Here is a 6000-nt window from a genome sequence, read left to right on the forward strand (position 1 = left end):
ATTTTTCTTCTCTATTTTTGTGTGTTTCTAACTTTTATTATTCATCTATTGGCACTTAAGTGCATTCACCAAACTGCATCATAAACATCAAAGTAGATTACTTCACTTTTCCTTTTATGAGATTATTATACTTGTCAACCAATATTTGAGCCCTTAATATGGGCAAATCATCCTAGCCTGTTAAGCACAGAGGTAAAGAGCATGGAGTTGAGAGGGCACACACCAAGATTTGAACAAATTACTTAATCTCTCTAAGTCTTCATTTTTGTATGTGAAAAATGAGAATAATTACAATGATTGAACTCATAAGGTGGATCGTAGAAAACATCTAGGTGCTACGTGCAAAGAGCTTGTTTGACTACCTGGCAAATATATCCATTCTTTATTAACATGATGGTGATGATGTTGATGGTGATGATGATGATGATGCAGCTACCAGCAGGTGTCCTTATTAGGTTGGTAAGGATGGTGAATAAGCCACAAGATCATGTCTGTGAACATTTGCATTCTAAGGCTACACTGCCTTTGCCTTCCCAACTCCGGCTCCACTCCTCATCTGTTTAAACATCTCCCAAGATAGCTCAGGTCTTCTCCTCTGTGAAGCTATTCTGAACTACTCCTCTAGAATGAACTTAAAATACATTGCTTGCACTTATATTAATTTATATCAAGTACAAACTTCTGCAGTGGAATCACTCATCCTCCGTCAACCTTATATGGACCTTTACCTCCAACACTGATACCTAGCAAATCCTTCCACTACATTATAAATTATTAACCATAAGGTTTAGCATGTTCTCTCTTCCAAGGTATTTAGAACTTTAAAGGAGAAAGAAGCCTGTCCAAGTGGACAAAGCTAACACTTATCAAGCATGAGCTCCCAACATTTGCACCAGACAATTTCACATCATCTCATTATAAACTGACAATAATCTTTGTGAGGTTGGGGTCCTAACCTTCTTTTTACTGTGGATCCCTTTGACAGTATGGAGTAGCCCATTTAAAGAGTCTTAAAACAACACTTTTAAATTCATAAAATATAATACATAGAATCTCAAAAGAAACTAGTTACTATGTTTTAAGTGCAGTCATTAGAATATTTTAAAAACCAAATTTGTGATATAGAAACGAATGGGTATTTAAACTCATTAAATAACGAGATACAACAGAGACTCTATTAACTACTATACTTAAAAATAGTGATGTTGGGGAGATGGGTTCACAACTCTGATACATGTGTACTGAAATTGAACAATTAAATAAATAGATGGTGGATGGTGGTAGCCACATTTCTCAATATTGAAGTATGAATTTACAGATAAACAAGAGGAGAAGGCTAAACTAATCTCAGCGTTAATGCATTATAGTTGCAGACATCAGTATACACTCAGCTCAATATAGATATAGATAGTTATATATAGAAATATTTACTGATATGTGTATATACATGGGTTAGTGTACATATATATTTCTTTGTTCTCTCAGTCAAGAGAGCCTAATCAAATAATAGCCCATTAGCAACAGCACATCTAGAGCCCAGATCTTGGTTTCTATTACTACTCTCCAATAAAAGGAATCAGGGCTCCTCAGAGAAATGACTGATTCTAGGACTGGGGCAGGAAATACACAAAATGAGCCTGGAGCATCTTGTGGTACCAGAAAGTCAGGAAGTGTTAAACACACACACAAACATGCATGCTAAACACAGATACACACACACACACAAACTCACACACCCCAAAGGGAGTATGTCAAAGGAGCACAGGCGCCAAAAGCAAACGCTCCCAATGGCCAAAGCTGGAACAATTCAAACAACAAAATAAAGTAGTATTGGATTATAACCCAAAGGATAAAATAGATATCCATGAGTCTATACTGATATAAATAAATATCAATAATTGAATAAATTAATGTTTAGGGGAAAATAGACAAATCTGTGTGGAAGAATTCCAAATACTTTATGTACATACTCTGTCCTCAAGGAGGTGGATCATAACTCTCCACTCTTTGGGTTTGTGCTTCACATAGTGACTTCCTTCCAACAAGTGTAGTGTGGAAGGGGTGGAGGAGTAACTTTACAGTGGAGAAATCTGAGACACGGCCTCAGCCAGGTTATCAAGGTCAACATCAACAGGCAAATCACGTTGATAGCATGTACCCTTGATAAGATGTTATAAAAGAGGCACTTTATCTGGTTGTCCTCCCAATAAACCATAATCCCAGTTTTACCATGAGAAAAGCATTGGACAGTTTACATTAGTGAGGTATGCTACAAAACACTTGATCACTGCTCCTCAAAGCCGTCAAGGTTGGGGCTTCCCTGGTGGCACAGTGGTTGAGAGTCCGCCTGCCAATGCAGGGGACACGGGTTCGAGCCCTGGCCTGGGCAGATCCCACATGCCAGGGAGCAACTAAACCCGTGCGCCACAAGTACTGAGCCTGCGCTCTAGAGACCGTGAACCACAACTACTGAGCCCATGTGCTGCAACTACGGAGGCCCACGCGCCTACAGCCCATGCTCCACAACGAGAGAGGCCACTGAAATGAGAGGCCTGCGCACTGCAACCAAGAGTAGCCCCCGTTTTCCGCAACTAGAGAAAGCCCACGCGCAGCAATGAACACCCAACACAGCCAAAAATAAATAAATTAAATAAATACATTTAAAAAAGAAACTGTCAAGGTTATCAAAAACAAGAAAAGCCTGAGAAACTACCACAGCCCAGAGGAGCCTAAGGGGGCTTGATAACTAAATGTAATGTGGTGTCCTGGATGGAAGCCTGAAATGGAATTAAGGACACTAGGCAAAAGCCAAGGAAATCTGAATAAAGTACAGACTCTGGTTAATATTATTGTATTAATATTGGCTCGTTAATTGTAAAAAAGGTACCACACTAGCGTACGGTGTCAATAATCGAGGAAATTGGGAATGAGATATATAAGAACTCTGTATTATCCCCTTAATTTTTCTGTATATCTAAAACCATTCTAAAATAGATATAGTCTATTAGATAAAACAAAAAAGGTAATGATGATTTGATTGTAACATCAGACTAGTGATACTTTGAGATAACTATAAAAACTGCCTTAGGAAATTGTCTGTGCTATCTGCTGGGGATATAGTCACAGGTACTCCTAATATTATTGTGGTTTGTTGTCTGCATTTAGATTTAAAGGACATGCTAAATACTAAATTGCAGCTAGAGGTTAGTGAAATTAAAGATGTAATATTCCCATCCAGATTCCACATACACTTTGATACATATTAAGAATCCCCTGCTCTTTGGTGAGGTCTAATTTTATGAAAGTGAAACTCAGAGAGATGAATTAGGTTGTTCCAGCTTTTAAAAAGCCCGCATTCTAGGGTCAAGAATTCTTACTGAGCCTTGTTGAAACTGTTTGCTACACTACCTCCTAATTTTGGAACTGCTAAACAGAGAGTTGGGAACTCTTCCTAGATTAAAAGTACTGCCTTGGCCTTGTGCAATTACACTGTTTAGGTTGCTGGACAAATCCAAGGATAAAACTGGCCTGGACCTAGTGATGGGCAATTCCAAAAGCAAGCTGAATGTGAGAAGTTCACTCACAGAGAACCCTAGTGTCAAAAAGCCTCTCTACTTGGGAATGGCTGAACACCGGGAAAATAAGCCCTGGTTCAGCTGTAAAGAGAGCACATCCTTGGCCTTTTTTCCCCCTTAAGTCCGCAAACTGATGATCTGGTCAGCTTAGGAGAGGGAGGGAGGGAAGGAGGGAGGGAGGAAAATGAGAGAGAGAGAGAAACCTGTTAATAGCTGGTGCCAATTTAAAGAGAGAAGGAAAGGGTTTATTATATACGTATATGCTAATATTATTCCTAAAGCCAATTCTGATAAATCCTTCGGGAAAGAAAGAGATGCAGCCACCTGTTAATGTGGCTTCAGCTTCTTTGTTTCCAAATGTTACAGCGGTCACCAGACCAGCCATTCCACTTGGGGCGGGGCCAGGGGGTTAGAGGGGGAACATCTGTCCACTAAGGACACTACTGAACAGCAACAAAATCTTGGGGCGACCCCTCTCTCTTTCCTCGAGTGCTTTCGCTAGCCGGTCCTACTTCCCCACTCCTTTGGGAGTTTCCTGTTCCATTACGTAGGCAAGAGGGCGAGAGGTCCCAGCTTTCCTAATTGTGAGTGGTTTGGCTGGGTGTGTACGTGCGAGTAACTGTGTGTGTGTGTGTGTGTGTGTGTTGAGGGAAAGTGGAGCTTGCTACAGGGGCTTAGAAAAACTAGTCGCCAATTTAAAATATTTTCGGATTGTCTGAATGATATCTTCAAAGCTAATCCCACTCTCAAATTCAGCGAAATGAACAATACAGATAAGGAAGATGAAGAGGGTGGAAAACCCACACAGCGGAATGGAGCTGTCCATGCCGCGGGAGTGACAGGGGAGCGCTCAGAGGTAAGGCGCTCTGCAGAGAAAGTCACTCTGGCTCTTCTCTCTCGGTCCACCAGCCGGCGACGCTTCTTCTGTAAAAGCATTCCTAGAAAATAACCCTACAACCGGGAAGGGTAGCGATCTTTGAGTGCAGTTTCCAGGAGCCGGTCCCCGCAGCAGGGAGAGGCCCCTCTCCCCCCGCGGCTGGCGCGGAATGTGGCGATCCGGCCCGGCGCGGGGGATGACTTCCTGTGGCCGGAGCTCGGCGGCGGGAGCGGCGGGAGCAGCTGCTGCAGCTGGCAGGTGGGGTGGGGGCCGGCCGAACTAACCAAGCACAGACCCGGCGCGGCGGCACTGCGGCCCCGGGGCAGCCGGCGCGGGGACATGCGCTGATTCGATCCCTCCGGAGAAGGTAAGCAGCCCGGCTATTATTAGCCTCGGCCACACTGCGCGGTGCTTTCTGCTTGGTTAGTAATGGGGTTTGTAATACAGAGGGAAGAAGGGGAATATCCCTGCCACCTTCTGCAATGGGAAAAGGAGCAGCAACTGGAATTGAAATATTAATCAGCCAAGTGCTTGAGATGATTGGAGGAGCGGTGTTACTGGGCAAACAAAGAAGGCGGTCAGCCTCTGTAATCTTAAGATAATCAACCATTGCTGTGCCACACTCGCTTCGATATTGAAGAGGATTCAGAATGGAAAATAATTTGAGTTTCACTTTTACGTTGCTACCTTCAACCTTCGCTTGGTTAATTTCTGGTTTGCGAGCAGCAGGTTCTTGTCAGCAGCCTAGAGAAGTAATCGGAAATCTTCCCTCTCCTTTTGCCTTCCTCAGTCTTCTCCCTTTCCAGTTATTAGAATGGGTCTGCACATTTCAACGTCAAACACCCACTTCAATACTGAACCTTTAGGAAGAATCTCAAATTAGAGGAGAAACTTACCTCCTGGAGTTCAGCTTGGGTTGAGCAGCACTTGTCCCCACTTCTCCCTTCATTTACCATCTTCTCTTGTCAGTCATTTCATTGATTCCCCCACCCCCCACCCCGGGGATGCTGTGCTCATTAACAAGCCAGCTCTTGTCAGCTCCTGTCCACCACCTCTGTTCCGTGACTGATTTTTCAAGGACCCAGAAAGGACATTGCCTTATACCATGTTTGGACTATTATCTGTGTCCTTCCCCAAAATACATGGCATGAAAAATCCTTTAAACCCAGTACCAACATGGTTTCCGATAACTCCCTTCATTGTAGTCACTGCAGCTACCAGATGGGTTTTGAGGACAGCAGAATCTGTTGGGGTGTGAGAAAGAGGGCTATACCTACATATTTTGCTCCACGTGCATAAGAATAGGTTGAAGTAGAAATGCAAATGTCAGTCTGTCCCGTTTTTCTTGAAGCTTTTTTAGTCCAGCTAGGTTGTGAGACACCTAGCTGGGTAGGGTATGGGGCAAGTCCTCCTGCAAAAGCAAGCAGTGTGTTTGTCCTAGGATTCCCCCAATAACCTCAAAAGAGATTCCAGAGAGGCTTTTCCCACAGGCAGTCAGAAAGCCAGGGGAGGTGGGCAAGGTAAACCTCAGGTTATTTGGGCATCCTC

At 43.3% G+C, this 6000-nt stretch overlaps 1 pseudogene across 1 annotated transcript in view; it reads right to left on the bottom strand.

Moving 5' to 3' along the window:
• LOC309797920 (ferritin light chain-like) overlaps window positions 1-4793 on the bottom strand; it is a 42843-nt pseudogene extending 38050 nt beyond the window's left edge. Inside the window, exon 1 of the transcript in view lies at window positions 4531-4793. The product of the transcript in view is annotated as a ferritin light chain-like (transcript). The remainder of the gene's footprint in view (window positions 1-4530) is intronic.
• Window positions 4794-6000: the final 1207 nt, after the last annotated feature.

Source organism: Mesoplodon mirus (assembly GCF_964341445.2).
Source record: "Mesoplodon mirus genome assembly, contig: HAP1_SCAFFOLD_1225, whole genome shotgun sequence".
Taxonomy (NCBI): Eukaryota; Metazoa; Chordata; class Mammalia; order Artiodactyla; family Ziphiidae; genus Mesoplodon; species Mesoplodon mirus.